This window comes from Cavia porcellus, unplaced genomic scaffold, assembly GCF_034190915.1.
Source record: "Cavia porcellus strain 051 isolate PalLab524CR breed Dunkin Hartley unplaced genomic scaffold, mCavPor4.1 scaffold_1, whole genome shotgun sequence".
In the NCBI taxonomy this organism is placed as follows: Eukaryota; Metazoa; Chordata; class Mammalia; order Rodentia; family Caviidae; genus Cavia; species Cavia porcellus.
In genome coordinates this window covers 135,723,147-135,743,932 of record NW_026947484.1, presented here as the reverse complement: position 1 = coordinate 135,743,932, position 20,786 = coordinate 135,723,147, and the positions used below count along the sequence as shown (strand labels likewise).

The 20,786-nt window shown below is 43.3% G+C and overlaps 1 protein-coding gene across 1 annotated transcript in view; it reads left to right on the top strand.

Moving 5' to 3' along the window:
* The first annotated feature begins 4,570 nt into the window (after positions 1-4,570).
* Positions 4,571-20,786, top strand: part of Ngf (nerve growth factor) — a 52,643-nt gene continuing 36,427 nt past the window's right edge. Inside the window, exon 1 of the mRNA XM_023561339.2 lies at positions 4,571-4,612. The gene's annotated coding sequence lies outside the window, so the exon portion shown is untranslated. The remainder of the gene's footprint in view (positions 4,613-20,786) is intronic.

Below are 20,786 nucleotides of genomic sequence, written 5' to 3'. Positions count from 1 at the left end.
ACTGACACAGACCTATATTACCAATGATAATTATTATGGCTCAGAGAAAACAGATCTTTTCCACCAAATCACACTACTTTGGTGGGTAAATGAGATGGATGATTAAAGCTTGCCAGGTCCAAAATGGTGGCTTTACTGGGCTATAGTGCCTCCCCAAGAAAAAAGCTGAACTGTCCTGTCCTTGGCCCATGTGTATTGCTTGACCTGTGCCACTGATGAGACCATGGGGTGATTCATGGCTGAGTCAAGAGCAAGGGGATGAAAGTCAGGGGTGACAGGATACATGGCCCCTGTTAGTGCCCATATATGAGTGGGCTAGACAAGTATGCCATGGTGAGTGGGCTAGACAAGGACTAAGGAACATCTTGCACATAATGGACATTCGAAATTCTGATGACTGAGGGCATGAGCATGAGAGGTCAGAGTCGAAGATCTGGCTAGAATCAGCAAAATAGAATGGAATACCTGACAGACTGAGTGTGGAAGAGTTGTGGAAAGGCCCAGGCCTGAGGCAGGCAGGGGAATCAGAGAAGAGACAGTAACTCAGGACACCACGGCCACAGAAGCTTAGGAAGGAAAGTGCTCAATGTAGGAGGTCATCAGGACAGAAATCCTAGGAAAGTCAGCAGAACTTGGCTGAAAGGAGAAAGAGAAGGATATATGTTGTGCAGTGAGCTTCTCCACATAGGTTCAGATCTCTACCCTGCTGTGTGTGATGTGACTTACTCTGAAAGCTTCCGCTTCCTGACCTCCACATGAAGAGTATTAACTGACAGGACTCACAAAAGTGCTTTACCTCCGGTTGGAAATAAGAAAGGTCCCTGTTACAATTGTTTGGTGGTTATAGTAATTGCAAATGATAACATTTAAGAAGAATACATTAGTGTGGGGTGGAAGGGGTGAAGAGGAAGATGCAAACCTGACTGCAGGAAGGTAAGCAGAGTCAAAGAAATGATGGGTATAGATCTCTTTGCTGAATAATTAGATAATGAAATGAAGTTGAAAAATCCAGTGATTGAGCCAGTGGTGTCTTTAAGAGAAAAAAGGCAAAGGAAGGTTGGCAAACAAAAGAGAGGGGCTGGTAGAGATGGGGAAAATTAGCCAACCTGAGGGGGAGGGTAAAAGCTGGGAGCAGGTCTAACCTTGGATAAGGGTGCACTACACAGGATAAGGGAGCCCTGCCTGCCTCTGCTCCACCACCAGCCTCCTCCTATAAAATGAGGTTGTCAGGTCTTTAGGAAGCAAAGCAAAAGAACCGTAGAAGTCTGGAAGACCAAGTTCTGATGCTGACACAGGCCACTTGTACCTGGCTCAGCTTTGTCCTTGCTAAGCCCTTGTTTCCCAATCCATAAATAAAGTGGCTAGACTCATCCTGTGTGACTCTGTAGACACATCATCTCATTAAGGACTCTGCAGTATTTTTGCTTCTGAAGTTCCTCTTCATGTTCACTAGAAGGAAAAGGGGAGAAGAAATCTGAGTTGAAGCTATCACTTCCTCCACAACTGGGACAATATTTCTGTTTCACACATAAAGTTAGCAAATCCAACAATTCCATCCTTACTGGCAGATCTCTGATGAGCCTGCTGGTGTTTTAAATAGCATGTGCACTTTGTCCTGGTGCTGGAAAGAGGTGAGGGAGCAGCAGGAGGGCCGTGCTGGGCTAAGTAATGCTGTTGATGAGCCACTGGATGGCTGCAGGCTTCTGCATCCTCAGAAATAACAACAATTACTATACACGCCACAATCTGTCATCCAAGTCAGCAAATGCATCAGCTGCTGGTTATTTTGATACCCTGAATGAAAAGCTCTTTCGAGCAAATGTAGTGCAATGAAACATTCTTATCCTCTGCTTGTCTGTACCATTTCTTCTTGCCATTGCTCTCTCTACTGTTTTCATTCTTATAAATAAAGCTGCTCCAGTCCTATGACCCTTTTGTAAATGAGCCAGGAGAAAGAGTTCTGTTTGAGTTCTTCATGAAAGTGGAAAAGACCAAAGTAAAGGCACCCAGTTATGGTCTCTGGGCCCTCGCTGGCCTGATATGGAATCTTATGGCAGCCAATTCAATATGAATGGGTTTTCTGACAGTCACAAATGACAGTGACCATCAGCGGATTTCTGGATTGCCACTATGAGCCAGATTCTAGGGAAGGACCTGGGAGACTGTGATATGCATGGTCAGAGTCTTATAATCAAGCCATCACCGGAATACAATTCTCTGACAATAGGTACCATACCCCACAGTACTCTACATAAAGTAGGCTCTCAACATATAATCTTTGAAGTTTTTGTTTCTTACTCCAATTTACTCAAGACATTTCAAATTTAGAGACAGAAACAGATCTAGTTAAGAATGGAAAGGAACTCTTATTAAACCAACATGTGCCATAAGAATATGATCAACAGTTTGGGGGTGGGGCATGTAGACTTAGATTCTGCTTACTTCATTTTTAAATTCCCCTTTTACATACCACATGAAAAAGAACCACAAATGCCTCAAATCCTTTTGTCCTTCTGGGTGACGCCACAAGGACACAGAAAAAAGCCCTGTATTTAACAGCCAAATTCTGTTCTTTTTTATTTTATTTTATTTATTTTTGTCTTTTTTGAGACAGGGTCTCACTATGCAGTTCAGGCTGCTCTTGAGCTCACTTTGTAGCCCAGACTCATCTCAAACTCGTCTCTCTGCCTCAGTCTCCCATGTGCAAAGATTACAGGCGTGCACCACCACACCCAACTATTAAATTCTGTTATTCTAAAATTTTTAATTTCATTTCTAAATTCTTAGTCAATCATTATGTAAGGCTAGGAGTTGGGCTTTCATAACAAATTTATTACATGCATGACATGATTGATGAATGAATTTGTGCTATTGTCTGGAAATTCCTTTGTTTAATTGACAGTGATAAATTTCCTAACAGACCACCATTACTATGATGTTACTTTGTAGAACTTTACTTTTTTTATGGGGTCCCCTAGCCTCTTGCCCTCAGATCTAAATTGTGTACATTTGTCTACCTGTTTCTGAAAAAATCTAGATGTAGACTTAGGAAAGCTAAAGCTGACCAGGGCTTTCTTCATACTTAATCCCTCTCAGAGCATGCACAAATGGGATAACTGTAGGTACAAGGACAAAGGTAGAAAAGAAGGCAGAGACTGAAGACAAATATGAGTCCAGTATCTGGGCAAGGATTCTTTGCTCAGTTTTTTCTCATGGTGTGTGTGTGTGTGTGTGTGTGTGTGTGTGTGTGTGTGTGTGCGTGTGTGTGTGACATTTATACTTGTAACAGAATTACCATGTCTCACTAAATCACTGCACCAGAGAGGGTGCCCTGAGTTATACTGGCTTCACCAGCAATGAGGATACTCAGTGCTTCACCACCTCTGTTACTCTCCCAAATTTATTCTTCACTGTGGCATTTATGCTGGGTAGAGTTTCAACATGCCTTTCGAAAGGAAAAAGTGAAAGGCATATGGCAAAGTCAATAAGGGGAGGGATGAAGTGTAAATTTTCAAGAACCCTTGAATAGTATCATAATTACTAATGCATATATTTGGTGACAATTCTGAGATATATTTCTACCTTGGTATTTTGGAACTGGAGTGCAAAGAGCTCAGGTCAAAAGGCAGGCCTAAGTCAGGCAAACCCCACCATCAGGCTCTGAATTCACTAAACCCAAGAAATCTTGGTGGCCCACCTGGAAATCCCACTTCAACTAAGATCCACACAGTATAGATAATAAAGAGAGATTTGGGTTGGATCTGAGGCCTCGGACAGAAGACTCACTGATCAGTATGGAATCACAGACACGTTACAAAGTTGAGGAAAGCTGTAAATCCTAAACCCAGAAACACATGCATATCGCACACAGATGCACAAATTCACTTACACTATCAGAGGGATCAGGAACTCAAGGAAGCCCCAGAATCCAAGGTCTTAAATTAAGGCTGGTAGGGGAGGTACAGGCTGTCCTGCTGGTAGTGTCTTCTGGGTTTTAATCCCAGCTGGACTGGCTCCTAGGGGGAACCTTCTATCTGATTCTGATCTGGCAGTCACCATGCTCCCCTGTGTTAAGAAGCCCTGGCATCTTCTCATGGGGCTCCCTCCTTGCTGGTTTAGCTGCCTTTGGAGCAGCTGATGTGCAGGGCACCAAAAGCAACACAGGCATTCTTGGAAGGCACTGGAGGCAGGTAGAGCAAGGAGGGCAGGTCAGGGAGGTAAGGGGAGCCCCAGGCAACCTCTCCTAGCCCCAGTCTGTGGACCAGTCTTGGACTTGGGGCCTTGCCTGGCCCCCTATGCTCAAGAAAATCCCCTTCTGATCTAGGTGCGCTTCTCTTTGACTTCTGTAAGTTTGAAGTTCCTGGCAGGATCTGGCCAGCCCTCTCAGGAACTACTATGCCCAGGACTCCCTACAGTTGGGCTTCTCCTCTGGGCTACTGCAGGTGTGGGACAGGACTGGGGTTGGTTGTGGGAAGGGGAGCAGAGGGGTGGGGTGGGGTCAGGATTTGGAGAGGGTGTGGCTGACTCAGGGGGAGGGGCTAAAACGTTCAAGAAGCCTGTTTCAGCAGCTCGGGCACAGCAGAGAGCGACGGGAGCGGAGGGGAGCGCATCGGTGAGTAAGGCTGCCGGGAGCCCGGCTTCGAGAGGGGGGCAGTGGGCGCCGCAGGCCAGGGTGGATGGGCTCCCTGAAACCGTGTGCATGGATCCTGTTCTGGCGCGAAGTCCGGGAATGGGTACTGGCGATGACCCCTCATGGTGAAACGGAGCCCTGAGAGGAGTGTTTGCAGTGAGGGTCTGGAAGGAGACCCTCGGCAAGAGGCGGGCAAGACTGAAGGAGCATCTCTCTGGTTGCACAATTCCCGGGTCGCCGGATAGCCGGACCTCGGGGGCCAACCCTGGCGCCGGCAGAAGCTGCACTGACTTGCTGGAGAGGACTCGCTCCTGAGCTAGCAGGGGACAGTGCGCAAGTGAGGGAGAGCGAATGTGTGGAGGTAGGGATGCCCGGTCTGCAGGGCTGGCAGAGTGGTGGCTCGCACCGCGGCTGCGAGCACAAGGCTCCAGGGCTGGGCACTGGGCGGACTCCGCAAAGTGCTGCTCTGCCCCTCTTAAAGGCACGAGGCAGCAGGTAGGGCGTGATAACTTGGTGCAGGGAATGCAATACGGGTCTTGGGACTTCTCCGCTTGTCACAAAAGGACTGGGAGTCACAATTCGGCACCGAAGGTGGACACGGGGAGCTCCCCGGCCAAGTGCAGGGGTCCTGTGTAACCAGGACCCCCGCGGAGCCTGCTGGACAAGCATGTCAAGTCGCCAGGGCTCAGACCTGTTATGCTTGTCCCTGGCTTTACATCCAGCTGTCCGTTGCCAGGTGTCGGAGAAGCTGACACAGAGACTTGGGGCAGGTAACGCTGTGGGTCAGGCAGGGAGGCAGCAGCAGAGGGAGAGAGAGGCCCTCGGGAGTTAGGCAGCTGCAGCTCAGAGTGGACGTCGTAAACACGCGGCTTAGCTCCTTTTCCATACCAGGCTCCTGTTTTGAAAAAACTCTCTGAAAGATTCGTGTAAGAGACGTTTACTGCTAGAACTTTCTCTTCTCTTGTGACTTGAGAGGTGAAAAAAGGAGTATGCTTGCTCGGCTGGTTTTACCAAGTTGTTTCAGGCTGGAAGTCCTAACAATTTGAAGGATAATTTATGGGTGTTTCTTGCATTAAAGTGTATTACAGCAAAGCCTTTGGGTGCTGTGGGTATTAAGGAAAACTTAGTGCATGTTCCCAGTTGGAAACCAAAATAGTGCTCTCCTGGGTGTCTCAGCCCCATCTGTCATGTGAGGCCAATAAAAATTCTGGAGAAAAAGCATTTGATTAATTGTCCTGGCTCCATCCTCTGGGCGCACCTATTGCCAGTGCCAGTTTCTGCTTCCTGACCCGTGCATGGCCAGCTGTATTCTGCAGAATCAGGAATGGTAGTAAAGGGCCCACTTTTCTCCACTGCTTTGTGAGGCTTCAAGCTGTCAGACTGCTGGAGGGGACTATTTTCCCTTCTGAAAGCAGTGCATGACTGCTTTGATTCGTATAAGAGACGTTTTGGCCCCTGCCAGCCCTTCTTGCCCAGCGTTTACAAGTTTCTACCAAATGTCTGAAACTTTTCCTCTCTGCATAGTCACAGCAGGAAGGCTAACTTAGACCTGACATACCTAATCCGTTAAATAAGTCAGATGTCCAGCTGGGGAATTTCTGGCAGTGACCTGCAGAATAAATGAATATTCATCTCATTAGGTAGTTAGTTGGAAGGGGATGGAGTTAAAGTAATCTTCAGACATATTCCTCCCTCCCTCTTTCCCTAACATTTTTATTTTAGGTGAAAAAAAGGGGAAACCTTGAAAAGAAAAATGTTAGAAGGTGCTACAAGTGGGAATCAAACTCTGGGGCATAGGACGTATGATGTGACAGAACTGCAGGAGTACCTCAGGGACTTTATAACTAGCTGTTGGACCTACTGTCATCCCTGGGCTGCCATCTTGCCAAAGTGGCCCAAGCCAACAGAGAGTGGCATAAATGGGTCTATCAGTTATCCTACTGTTAGTGGCCCTTTCGCTACTTTTAACTCTTAGCAAGAAATGAGATTGTTACCTTCTTCTATTGCCCACTCCATAACTCCTTTGCCTCAAGGGTCAGTGGGAGCAAAGGATGCAGCTCCTCTCTCCCCATTCTCTTCCAGGAAGAAATCTATACCTAGGCCAGGAAGGGGGCCTCAACTGCTGACATCAGCAAGGAGGGAAGGGCATGGCAGGGCAGGGCTGGAGCCTGAGGGAAGTTTCTCATCATTGCTGAGATTATACTGATGAGAAAATCATACAACTTTACTTTAAATGAGTGTTGAGCATGATGACTGCTCACCCATGCAGTGTGCTGTTGGAGCATGGAGCTGCACATGGGCTGCAAAGAAATTCTCCTTTATGCACAGGCCGCACGGCCAAGGCCCAGGCTCTCAGCAACATTGAAGCCACTCTGAAGATGCGCACATTCTCTGTGCTCTCAAGAAGCAGTGGGAGTTTGGCTGAGAGTTTGCTTAATTAAAAGTCTCTGGATATCTGTGAGCAAACAACCCATCTTTCCAGAACATGTTTCTTGACTGGCACTTCTGTTCTTGCCCAGCTCTTAGGTTTAGCCAGTCCTGAGATATCAGCTCATGGAAGGCCAGTTTCAGAGGACAGTGAATGGACAGTAACATGGGCCCATAAATGAGGATAAGACCCTTTTCCAACCTACTCCAACATAACTGGCTTTCTAAAAGTGGGGAACAGTTGAGATCTTTCCTCCTAGTAGCAGTGAGACTAAGGTTGCCCCTGAAACTAGTATGCAAATAGAGAAATTGGGACTTTGGGGCCATGGACTTTCAGTTGGGTGGGCACAGACATGTAAGTGCTTCTGTTAGAGCTAAGGAAAATACTTTCAACTAAACTTTAAACAAAGTTTAGTTAAGACCTGAAAAAAATAAGAACATAGAGTAGAGGAGATTTTTCTCTTGGTTTATGATGCTTTCATTGTTCTGCTATGGGTGACATTACATGCTTTGAGGCATTTCTATAAAATATTGGCATTACTCTTGACATAGTGGGAATCTGATAAAAAAAAACTTGTGACAATCTCTTGATATTTTTCTTTGTATTTTAAGTAAACTTTCTATGGTGGTTTTCTCTGTTTTGAGAAAGAGGAAAATTAGTTTTATTGACTCTGACAAAGTTACTCTGCTTCTCAAGAAATCTGTAAGACATGGTATGTATGTTCTATTAATATTGTTTCTCAAAGAGGCAATTGACATTTCAGAACAATCCTTGGTTAAGTGTAACCAACCTGCACGGTGCAAAAAATTTAGTATTCTTGCCTCATCTACCAAATGTCAGAAGTTTTGGTGACAGCCAACTATATCCCCATTTTGCAATAAATGTTTGTTTTAAAAAATAATGCAGCTCCCAGTTAAGAATTTCCATGGAAATTATCAATAAAGTCCTTTCTTTCAGGCCTTTCTACTGAATGTCTCCAATACAGGGGTTTCAAAAGTACAGCCTGGGCCATACTCTGAGAGCTGGCTTATCAGACTTGACACCACCATCAGTAGGGAACTCTCCATTGTGGTCTCACTAGGCAATACTTCTGCTTTCTGTGAGTAGAATTTGACTGCAAATGAGCCACATAGGATCCTGCTCTGGCAGCAGGAAGCAGACCACCCCCACCCTGGTGCCGACAGCACTTAACAGAACAGGAGTTCATGTGTATATCAAATTAATACTCAAGTTGCAACAATGAATGAGAACCAATAAGCTGACCAGGCTAGTGGCACTACATCGGAGGGATGACAATTGTAGCACTGGATCTATTCTTCAGTAGAACAGTTCATATTACTCCACCTTTGTCCCCAGGTTTCACTGGGGGACAAAACATAAACCATTTGTTTACTTTCAGTGCAAATGTATAATGGATAATATATTTGTTGGATGTTATAAGAGTACATACTTGCTCCTCACCCCAAGTCATTAAATGTGGGAATTGATGAAGAAAAGTAATTTAAAATTGATGTAGGATTAGGGCTGCCAGATTTTGGAGCTGATTCCCAAAAACGATAGAAAGAAAGAAAGAAAGAGAGAGAGAGAGAGAGAGAGAGAGAAAGAGAGAGAGAGAGAGAGAGAGAGAGAAAGAGAGAGAGAGAGAGAAAGAAAGAAAGAAAGAAAGAAAGAAAGAAAGAAAGAAAGAAAGAAAGAAAGAGAAAAAGGAAGAAAAATGGATGTAGAAGACTTAGGAGATGCTCAAATGAGCTTAGTCTGGTGATGAAATCTGTCAAATGGGACCAACAACAATGCTTTTTGAGTTGCCCAAGAGTTCAGCCAACCTCTTCATATGTGGGAGATCTTTTTTATTAGTTAATATATTAGTCAGAGTCAGACAGCCAGGACTGAAATGCACCACTATGCTAAAGTTTGAGAACAGTCTGTGGTGACTTCTGCAGGTGGATAGCCTACAAGTGGTCAGTGGGAATGAACACTGAGGGTCCTTCCAGAAGCCTGTGGGCAGTCACAACCCAACACTATCCGAATGGATTCCTAGAAACCACAAGGTCTTTGTCATCTGGCACAGGGGCTGATTTTCCTGTTTCCTGTGGCTATGCTTTCAGTAGCAGGGGTTGGTGGTATTTATCACCTCCCTGCTACATGTGGTTCCTAAGTGAGCTAGGGAGGAATGCCTCTTCTGTTGATGTTCTGCCTTTCCCCAGCTTGAGGGAAGGGAGCAGTGCCCCATCTTTGGTCTCTCAACACTGTAGATTATCTTGCTCATTATTCATGAGGTGACCTGTGTTTCTTACTTGCTGAGTCTGGTGAAATCACATCCCATTTTTGGGTATGAGTACACCTAGCTCAGAGGTCAGAAGACTGAGTACTACATCATCATTGTGAATAACCACACATTGAACCTTGGAGATGCCACAGAGCGCAGATTCCCTTTGGACTGTGGTTGTGTGTCCACCAAAATATAAAAACATAAAATTATAAGAAAAAGAGACAGAGAAAAAGAGATGTTGTATTGATTGAATGATGCTAGGTTCCATAAACAGGGGAATGAGGAGAGCACCTCAAGAGATCAAAGACCGAAGGTAGCTCCTGGATGGTTTCCTCCTCTGTATGACAAAGCCAACAGTAGTGCCTATGATAACAAGCTGGCTGTTGTCCACACAGGTAGGATGGTGTAGGTAAAGCACCAGGAGGCCTGGCACAAAAGAGACACAAAACGTGAGCTTCCTTCCCTTGTGATCTTCTTTGGGGACACAGATCTGAGGGGAGTTGCCCCTTCATTTCAGGAAGAACATCTTGCATTTCTTCTGTCTCTGTGTGTAGAAAGCTTTGCTGCACTGAGACAATAAGTCTTTCTGATAACACTGCAGGATTCTCCAGGAATTTACTCACCTGCGTTTTAACCATTTGTAATTAACTTTCTCACTTTGATGACATTTGAGCCAAACATTTAATTTTCTGAATTGTTTGCCTCATAATATCTAGGCAAAAGGAGGTTTGTGGGCATTTGCCTGCAATTTTCTTTTGGAGGCAAACTTGTCTTTAGACTTTTATGTCAGAAATGTTATGCAATGCTTGCTAAATAAGGCATTTCTTGAGAAGGGCCACTTTTACTGGCAGCTTTAGAAGTGTTTTGAAGAAATAAATGAAAATAAAAATGTCTTGGTTTTTGTCCCTACATCACACCCCTTCTATGTCTTAAAGGTTGTAAGTGTCTTAACAAGTTTGCAGAAAAGGAAGGAGGAGGAAGTGAAATGATCTGGTGGCAGGGCACATGTTGCCCAGACCCAGGCCAGGATACTGCTGAACTACCCCAAAGCCCCCGCCCCTAAGAAGGTGCCCACTGTAAAACAGGCTACCAGACCGATCTTCTATCAATAGCACTTTTATTAATATGCTCCTGGGAGACTCGGCACTGTACGAGACTCCTATTAAGTATGAACCTTATCCCAAGGAGCTGTTCAAACTGAAAAATAAACTTGTTTCAGAGGCTCATCAGTTCATATATGCAAGAGAGGCCCCAGATTGGTAAAGACCTTGGAAAATTAGAAGTGATATGCCCCATTGAAAAGGGACAAGCTACCTATTCCTTTGAAGGATTGTACCTCTGGGTTCATTGTAGCCAAATCTAAACCCAAAGTATGGAATCCTTCAGTTTCAAAGCATCCCTATGAATCAAACAAAACCTGTGGAAGTAGGGTTTCTTATAACTTCTTGTGTAGATTAACACTTTTAGAGACATCGTGAGCAACATCAAAACTGAAACTTGCCTTTTTGTAGGGCTTTGTCATCTCCTAGAAGGCAGAGATGTGACCCAGCAGCAGGCCTCCAGGAAGCCTTCTTGGAAGGCTGTTCTACAGGTAGAATGTTACAGAAATCCTGGCACAAAATGATTCAGAAATAGCTTTGGATCCAAGTCCTACCTTCTATTAGTTCTGTGATTACATTATTTAGTCCCAGTATGCCTCAGTTTCTTTACTTGTGAAAGGGAATTGTAAACCTGACTGTAGAAGGCCATCATGAAGAGGAGAGGGAAAAATGCTGGCAAACTCTTATTACAGAGTCAGGAGGTGGAAAATGCCCAGAAAGTCCAGCTCTGTTTTCCTAATTCTAGGGTGGGCAGGTGAGCCAGAGGCCTGAATTAAGGGCCCTCATGGAAACTTGGCCTCAGCTGTTTTTCAAGAGCCTAGACCTCCCCTTGTTCTCTGCCCCAGAAAAGACCCAGGAAGTACAGGTTATCTTTTGCTCTCTTCCTGCTTCTGTCCAAAACCTGTGGCTGCTTGCCCAGCTGCCCTGTCTCAGAATCCCACCTTTTAAAACCTGACCAGGCAGTAGCAGAAAAACACGACTCTACTCAGTAAAAAGAATTGCTCTGGGAAGCTGTATAGGCATGCACAACAAATATTCAAGGAATTCTTAGGATAAAAAAATTCTTTGTAAATCTAGATTTTTGCATGAGGACATCACAGGAACATGTTTTCTCAATTACAACGCACATTGCTTAAAGTGAAGTCACCGAGTCGCAGCCCATCGGGACTGACTCGCATTGAGCCACCTAATCTGAACCTCACTTTCCAGGACCTAAATCTGATTCAGCCAACACCATGATTGTCCCAAGCTGTTAAAATAAAATCGCCCCTAAAACCTAAACCAACGTGGAGACATACACAGTTCCCTGAAAAATCAATCTTATTTCAGGTCCTCTTTGTACTCACTAAAATTCAAAATCTCCACTCTTAACAGTGGGTGAATGAGAGTCCCGTAGCCTCTTGCTTTTCCTTTATCATTTACTATTTGATAGTGTTTGTGAACTGCCTGACAGAGCAGATGAGTTCCTTAGGTTCCCAAAGCAGAGACCATAGTTTCTTTTGCAAAAGCACATACCGACTGCTTAAAAAATTACTAGTCAGTGCCTGAGATCAGCTATTATGTTGTTCTCTGGATGGTTTCCTGGAATGATGCTTTTCTAAGCAAATGGCATTGTCTGATACTGGTAATTTCTTAAATGTTTTATTAAAGATGTCCCCTTACAAGAGGGATGAACCAGAGTACACAATTCCCAGCATGTCTTAGAATCAAGATGCAGCCCAGCATCCAGCAAGATGAACAGAGCCCGGGAGAGATTTTACAGCAACTGCCAGAGTAGAGGAGGGAAAATGCTGAGATCCCTTAATAGATAATGGTAGTGAAATAAATTTAGTGTTATGCTGTCAGCAAGGAGAGAAGAAGGGAAGGAAAGAAGGAAACTGAGTACAAAAATCTTTTAAATGTATGTAACAACGAAAAATGATCACAAGACTTTGTTTTTAATTGTATATTTCTATGCACATATATGTGTGCAAATTGCTTCTTGATGGAAAATGTAGTTTTAAAAATATTAATCATAGTCAAAAAGTTTAAAAACTACTAATATAAGTGGAAAAATTATATGGAAAAGGAAAGAAAGATCTGAGGTCCATTCCTAGATCTGTGGCTTCTGCCAGCATGATATTGTATAACATTACTTTTCTGAGCATCAAAGTCTTTCTCTATAAAGAACCTACTTTCTCATAGGGCTGTTGTGTAGATTAAGGAATGAATACATATGAAGTGCCCAGTACTATGCCAGCCACGACGAAGGCCCACAAAGGAGAGCAAGTATCACAACCTGTCTTCCCCTTCCAATTCCTTCTCCTTCCTCATTTTCTTTCTCCTCTCCTGTTCCTTTTCCTCCCCTTTTCCTCTTTTTTTCTTTCTTTCCCTTTCTCTTCTTCCTCTCCTCCTTCTTCTCCTCCATTTCTTCCTTCCGTCTTCTTTTCCTTCTTTGTAACTATTCAGCTTCATCAAAACTATGACTTTCCCTCCATGCTTATATCCCTGACTTTTTTTCCCATCAACCCCTGAAAGAAGCCATAGCAATCCTTGGCCTCATCTCTTTCCTCACCTTTTCTCCACCACTTCATGCTTTCAGAACTGTCTTCCTGTGATTCTGTTCCCCTGGACATGACATGACAATGATTGTCTAAAGGACCCAAGGCCTACTTGCCTCTGTCCCTGGGAGCCATCAGAGGGATAACCTGGCCTTTCCTATCACTTAGAGAAACCCTTTGGTCTTCATATAGCTACAGTGATTTTGGAAGCAGCTTCCATTCACACTAAATAATACCCTTGTTGTTCAGTATATTTTTATAGGGTCAATGGAGTAAAGCTACCATTAATTCACTGTTGTTGTCAAAATTCTAAAGATGCTCCTTCCCAGAGCAGACAGCCAAATATTTTCTCATGAGTGAGGCTTGGAGCCACCCCAGCATGGAGGTCCGAGGTTTTCTCCATACATAAACAGCTTGAAAGCTCAGTGTGACACTAGAGTTGACAACTTTGGGTCAACACAACCCTTGTCCCATCTCAGCCTTTAATGCAGCTAAAATGTCATTGGCCTCAGCTGTTTGGCCCTTAGCAGAGGGCACATGAAAGAATGACCCCCTCCAAGGTTCTACATTAGGGCATGAAGGTGAAGTTTCTCAGTTTCTTTGAGAGCCTGGATAATGTAGGCCTGAGGACAGATCAGGGATGACAAACTTCTAGGCCCTTTGTTCACAGGGAAGCTCTGTACCCCTCCTCCTGTTTCCCTGTCTCCCCTGGGGCTCATTCCAACTTTGCTACTAAAAACCACCACCTTCAGGCTCCATTTTCACCACTAAGACTCAAAGAAGGTTATTTGTGACATTCCTTCAAAGACTGAATTCCTTTCCAGACCAGAGATTGACTGCTCCTCCCAGGCAGTTGTTATATCTGAATTGGGTGTTGCAGGACAATAAGACAGAAAAAGAGAAAAAGAACCTAGTATAATTTTTGTCTCTGTATGACTGTCCTCTCCCCACGTATATACTACTAACTGCAAAGCTAACTGCAAAGCTGGTCTGGTGCACATTTTAAACAACACTTACTGCAGGAGAGAGACACTTGTCACCATACTCAGCCCACCCCCAGAGCAGGTGGGTAACATTGAACCAAGCACCAGGGAGCTTGAGTGGAGTGCAAGCCAACCAGTAGAGAGATGTTTAAATTCAACACTGCTGCACCTGTTTTTAAGGAAAAAGCAAATGCTGACTTACTTTTTCTGTGCCCAAAGGGAGAGGAGAGGGAAAGGAAAGTGTATTTCTAACCTTTCTGCAATTTTAATGACAAATGGAGTCCATTGCCCCTGGACTGACATACTACTCAATAATGTTTCTTATGCATGAAAAGTATCACCTTCCTTTTTCTGTCTGGGCTTGAGAGTGTTGTTTCTGTTTTTTTCACAAGGAAAGTGTGAACACTGAGCAGTGTTTTCATTCCTTCTTGAAGAGGTCAGGCAGCAAAATTTGACCCCAGATCTCATGCCCTTTTGTCAGCATCTCTGTAACTTGGAAATGAAAGAAAATATTTTAGAGGTAATTTTTCCAAAAAAGAGCAAGACACATAACAAAGCAGAGGGCTTAGTAAAGCAACAAGTATGTCTTGAAACTTCTTTTTAAAGCATCTTTAAAGCAGAAAAGGGATTTCAAATCATCACAGTACACAGAATGTTCACCTCTAGTTATTTCAACTTGATTAGTAATTATGGACATATTATGAATGCTGATCATAACAAGCTTGTCCATAGCTATTGCTTTTAATTGTTGGGAAACAAAACTGGTAAGATAGTTGTAGCTTACTTATTTCAATCCAATAATACTCACTTTAGGAGATGAAGGATTTACTCCTGATTCAGAATAATTTACCACGTTATTACCAGTGTGTACTTGGGCAAATCACAGAACCTCTCTGAGCCTCTGTTTCTTGTTTTGTACAATAAGAATCACCTTTACCTGCATACCTGACAAAGCTTTGTACTGAGTATATCTCACAGATGGAGAAACACCTGAGTTATGGTATAAGAGGCCAGATGTGAAGCCCTAGACAAGGAGGGAAAGACTCCAGGTGCCATGCTCTTTCTGCCCACAGTTCCTTGGGGAACTTGACAGTCACTCACCCCAGAACAATAGCTGCCCTTCCAAATCCAGGAGCAGTTGTGAAAGAATTCGCATAAGCCTATACAGAACCAGGTGTTCCTGCCATGGCTGGGTTGGCAGCTTATACCAGGCATTAAATAGCCTCCTGAGAGGCAGAGGCCATGGACCTTAGGGAGAGAGCAAGAATGCAGAATCACTCTCTAGGTTCTAGGAGTAGCACACACCATACATGATGGAGGCAAGTTGCTGCAGCTCTGATTGTCAATATCCTCAACTGTAAAATAAGACAAACTGCACTTCTTAGTGTACAAATGAAAAGAGGTGGCTTTTGCAAAGTCATTTGGTTTTCTGAAACACAAATATTGAATCTTGTAGTAATATGGTGTCATTATTGACCCTAATAAGAAATCAATATTTGAGGAGCTCCCAAAATTCTCAGTGACCTGGCTGGGAACACCAAGCAGATGTGACAACAATATTAGGATGCTTCAAGGACATAAAGCACTCACAGGGTCCCTTCATCGTCACTTATCCTCTGAATCCCTCTCCTTTTCTGCCTTCTCTATCTCCTCCTCACTTTAAAATGAGTACCTGGAACTCAGTACAAGATGATTTTTATTTTCTAGATCATTCTCTCTCATCTTCCTCAAGCATTAAATCAGCCTATGATTCTAGATGTCTGTCTCATTCTGCACCTTTGCCCTGGACCCCAGCCTCTTACACTCGACTGGCATGTCCACTTGGATATCTAATAGGCCCCTCAGACTTAGAATGTTTGACCCCCAAACTACTCCTTTCCTACATCCAGTTACTCTTCCCACTTTAGATAATGACATAGTTGTTCTCATAGAATAATCTAGAACTCTTATTTGATTCTATCTTCTTCTTCATCTTTTATATCCAGTTCACCAGTTCAGAATCTGATCATTTTTCACTGCCCATTACTGCCCCTTCAGTCCGGGCCACCCTCCCCTCTTTCCTGGAGTTCTTCCTGGGCCTGACTGCCTCCACTCCTGTTCTCCTATAGCCTTTTAACCCAACAACAGCCACAGTGTCCTTTAATGATGAAAATCATGTTGTGATATTTCCCAGACTATAATATCCAATTGCTTTCCACTGTCTATGAAACAAAATTCATTCTCCTGCTGTGGTTTCATTTCAGTGTTTCTTCACTGCAGGTACTATTTCTTCTCTAAGGGGACATTTGGTAAAATCTGGAGACATTTTTGGTCTTCACAAGATGGTTGATACTACTAGCATCCAGTGAACAGAGACCAGGGATAGGTAAATACCGTGTGATACACAGACCGGTTCCTCACAGCAAGGAATTATCTATCCTAAGATGTCAATAATAGTGAGGGCAGGGGCCTGCTTTAAATGGTCTGAAAGCTGACTCTCCAGCATCTCATATCACTCTTGCCCTTCTCTGCCATGCAGCAAACCCACTGGCCTCCCTGTGCTTTCAAATACTGCCCCTCTATCCTCGAGGCTTTGCACCTGCTGCTTCCTCCGTTGAGCACATTCCTACCCACAGACCTGCACAGGGTTAAATTTTACTCCTCATTTAGTCTACTCAGAAGCCACCTCCTGGTCACTGTAATCTCAGTATCTATCCCCAGCCCAACTAAACCTTACCACTCTGTTCCCTCACCCTGCTTCATCTATAAAATACACTTACCTCTAATTGTTTTTCTTTCTCCTTACAAGAGTGTAAAAATGAAGGTAGGAAATTTATTGTGTTAATCAAGTAATGTATCACCTAAAAGCTCAAAAAAAGTATTTTTGAATGGGTAATTTAACAAATAATCATAAGTGGGCTCAGACATGGATTACTATAGAAGGGTAAAAAAAAAAAAAGCCACTGGTTGGAATTGGCATTTCAGAGGGCTTTCTGGAGCAGACATTGCATGGGTTGCAATGCAAGTTTCCTGAGTCACCTGTCCCACCAGAGGAGCTGGCCATAAAGTGGAGTAGAATTTTGGGAAGCAGCTTTCTCTAAATCATATCTAGGATAGCCTTCTTGTAGGTTGGAACGAGCTTTGGACTTGAATCTCTAATAGGATGGGGAACCAAACTGGAGGTTCAACATTTCAAGAGATTCCCAAATACAAAGTCAAAGAAGAGAATGAGGGGAGAGAAGCAGCCTGTGGAAGGGGAAATCTTAATTCAGGGGGCTTAGATTAAAAAAAGCCAGTGGAGGGGCAGAGAGGAGTTTGTAAAGAAAGAACAGATGTCACCAGGGAGGATGTCTGCGTCAGCTCATCCTGGCAGCAAAAGTGATCGGTACTTTCTGCCATCAGCTTTCCAGGAGCTGAGTGATGGGGTTGTGAGCAGACCAGGGGTACTTGAAAGGCAAGTAGGGAGTAACGTCAAATCACTCATGCATCCAGGTAAAGATTATGCCCTGTTCAGACATGGAAGCACATGAGATAATTATGTGAAAAATAGTTCTAGGAGAATCTTGGCTTCATTTACTCTGCTCTATCATCCAACATTGGTCCTGTGCTCCAGTTGAAACATCATCATAAAAATGCCACCTATAGTCATGTGGCACATGCCAGGTCCCTGCGTCCAAGTCGGCCCCCTGCACTGTCTCACAATAACAATACTTAAAAAGGATAGTGTGGGGGAGAGATGGTTCAGGATTATATTTCCAAGACCCCAGATTCTAGGGGATACGGATTCTGGCTTTTGCAGAATGTGGAGTCTCCTGGGGGCTAGGATGCCTGGCTTCAGGAATACAGATCTGGCCACCCTGATATCTTTTCCAAGAGACAGTATGATCAGTTTCTGTACCCTCAGGTCCATCTTAGGACACCAATCTGTGACTCTGGTTCATTTCACTACTGATATATTTGTAAGGAAATGACTACATGAGGCTAGCTGGCCAACACCTCATTTTATTAGTCTGTTAATATAAGTTTAAAGTAACACACCTCAGATGTAAACAGCTTATTTCAACCTACCAAAAATATTATTGTGAAAATTTACAAGCTTTAAAGAGTGATATAATGGTGATGAAATTCAGATGTGTTGGATTACTCTTCTGGCTAATTTAGCCCTGACTCAGTCCATAGAAATATGGATTTTTTCCCCCACAGACATAGTCTCATAGCTCTCTGGGTACTGTGTACCTTGCAGGACTAGTCCAATGAGGTTGTCTGTCACACTGACTCTGAAGCTAAAACACCTCAGTCTGACCATCCACCCCTGCTGGTCCAGAGCCACTGACATGCTATTCTAGCTTTTCATTCACAAAACTCATTGCCAAATTGCCATCAGATGCCCTTTTTGAAATATACAAGTTTGAGGTTCTCAAATTTTTCAAAACCTGATCTCTGACCCTTTAGTCATACTAAGAAATATATGGCTCATAAAGGCTCAAGATCAATGCTTGTCTCATGGGCAAATTCTCTTAACAGTCATCAGATTCTTGCCATCTGAAGAGAATAAGCCACTTTTTGACAATGCATCAAGTATAAGATGCTTTGGTCCTTCCCTTCCTGTGTGACAGACATTAAGTAAATTATACAAACTACCTTTGAGTCTCAGTTCCTAAAGTGGAACAATAACAATACTTTGCTTAGAAAATCTTAATTCGAAGACAGATGGTATTTAGCCCTTAGCTGAGAACTTGGCACATTAAGGCTATTCGATGAATGATCCCTGTCACTGTATTAGTAAAATCTTGGTAAGTAAAATTCAGATGTCAGTGATTCACAGAAACACCTTGGAACTTGAGATCTTTATAAAATATAAGGCAAGAGAATGAGGTTTAAACTTGGGAGAAACTCCCTATACTAGACTTGCAGAAGATCATTGTTTTCGTATCAAAGTGTGACTTCCACTCATTTGTTGGCTGGGCTTCACTTAAGCCAGCTGTAAAGTGGAAGTAATATTAATGTTACTGTGGTGATTGAATATAATAATGCTTAATAAACAATTAACATAGCACAAAACACATAAGCCTCCAAAAGTTGAGCTTGGCTTATTGCTCTTGTTATCACAACCAGTGTCCCACATTCTAGCTCTGCTGTGGCTCTTTGCTGGTCAAGTTGCCACACAAGCCCAACCTGAATTCCAAAAGCACTAGGCTGGAATTGGGGTAGGGACAGTGCGACTTTCACTCCAAGAGTCTTCTTTTCACAGAGTGTTCATAGCCAATAAAAGTAACTCCCACAGATTTCTGGGGACAGCTCCTTATTGCATACATCTGGCTTTGTCTTTATAAGGCAGTGTCATCCTGTGCACAGACAGGGGCCAGTCCCTTTGCTTTTTTCCCTTTGGCCTAGAGTTGAAGCCACCTAGCTCTCATTCCTCACTCCTCGGTGGCCATAAAAACCAGGGAGCCATGCCCCTGCAAGGAATTGGATTCAGTAGGCAGCAAGGGACAAGGGACACAGAGGTTAGATTTTGCTATTAGCCCTACCAGAAAGTGCTGGACTAGGATGGAAAATAAATTCCACAGGCAAGGGTCCTGTAGATTCCTTGGATACAGCAGTAAATTGTAGAGAGTCTCATTTATCATAAAAGCTACCAAAACTTACATAAAGTATTGCAAAGATATTTCTGCCTATGTGATTAAGAAAACATGTAAAAAATAGAGGAACTTTCATTCTATAAAACTTAGTAAGTAGGATTAATTCTGACTGCAAGAGCTTTGCCTATCTTTGAACTAATTATCCAGCAGAAATTATTGTGCTCTCCCTGTGCACTGACTGTTCAGGCGTTAAGAATTAGAAAGACTATTTTTTCAGTGCTGGGGATTGAACCCAGGGCCTTTGCACTGAACTGCATCTCTAACTTTTTAAAAAAAAAAAATGTTTGTTTATTTGTTTGTCAGTTTGTTTAGTGTTTGGTTAATGGTTGCTTTTGAGACTGTTTTACTGAGTTTCTGAATTGTCTACGATGTACTTAAGCTGATGATCCTCCTTACTAAACCTTCCAGAGTTCCCTTAATACAGCCATGCACTACTGCAAATGGGCTTAGAAGGACACTTTGGGCTTATACCTGCCCAAAATGTATCTGATTGGCATTTCTTATTTTAACTTTAATTCCAAAGAAGACTTTAGACTTTTGGGGAAGGAATCATTGAAATAAACCTAATACCACAGGTCTATCAGATTCTTCCATGACTCCAAACCCTTGGATATGAAAAGGAATTAAAAACACTTTATAAGCCTTTTTTTCCCTATCATATGCTTTTGCCATTCACATCTGCATGTGCCTACAACACACACACACCCACACAAGTGTAGACATTGATGCAACTACAAACATTAAAGAACTGCAGAAGCTTGTGATGCAAAGATCCAGAATCATATTGTTGAAAGAATCACGAGAAACCATGCAGCCCTTTTATTTTAATGCATGAAGCAAAATGAAAGAAAGGGAACCCAAAACTAGTAGATGAAGTACATTGTCTAAAAATCACAATGTGAGCAGCAGAGCCTTGCTCAGGTCTCAGTTCATTTTCCTTCTATTCTTTCACCAACTATTTTTCAAGCACCAACTTGTGCCAGAAGCTGCGCTAGGCACACAGGATGCATTGGTGAACAAAATCTTCTACCCTCCTGACAGCACTCACAGCTTAGTCAATCAGTGAGCAGTAGCCACACACACAAAAAAAACCCAAGGGTCCTCTCTGAGTTTCATGAAGGAGAGACCCTACGTGTGCTATGCCACTCTGCATCTCGGGGGCAGGCAGTAGGACCCTGGAGCAGGGTGTGATTTTTTTTTTGAGATCTGGAAAGT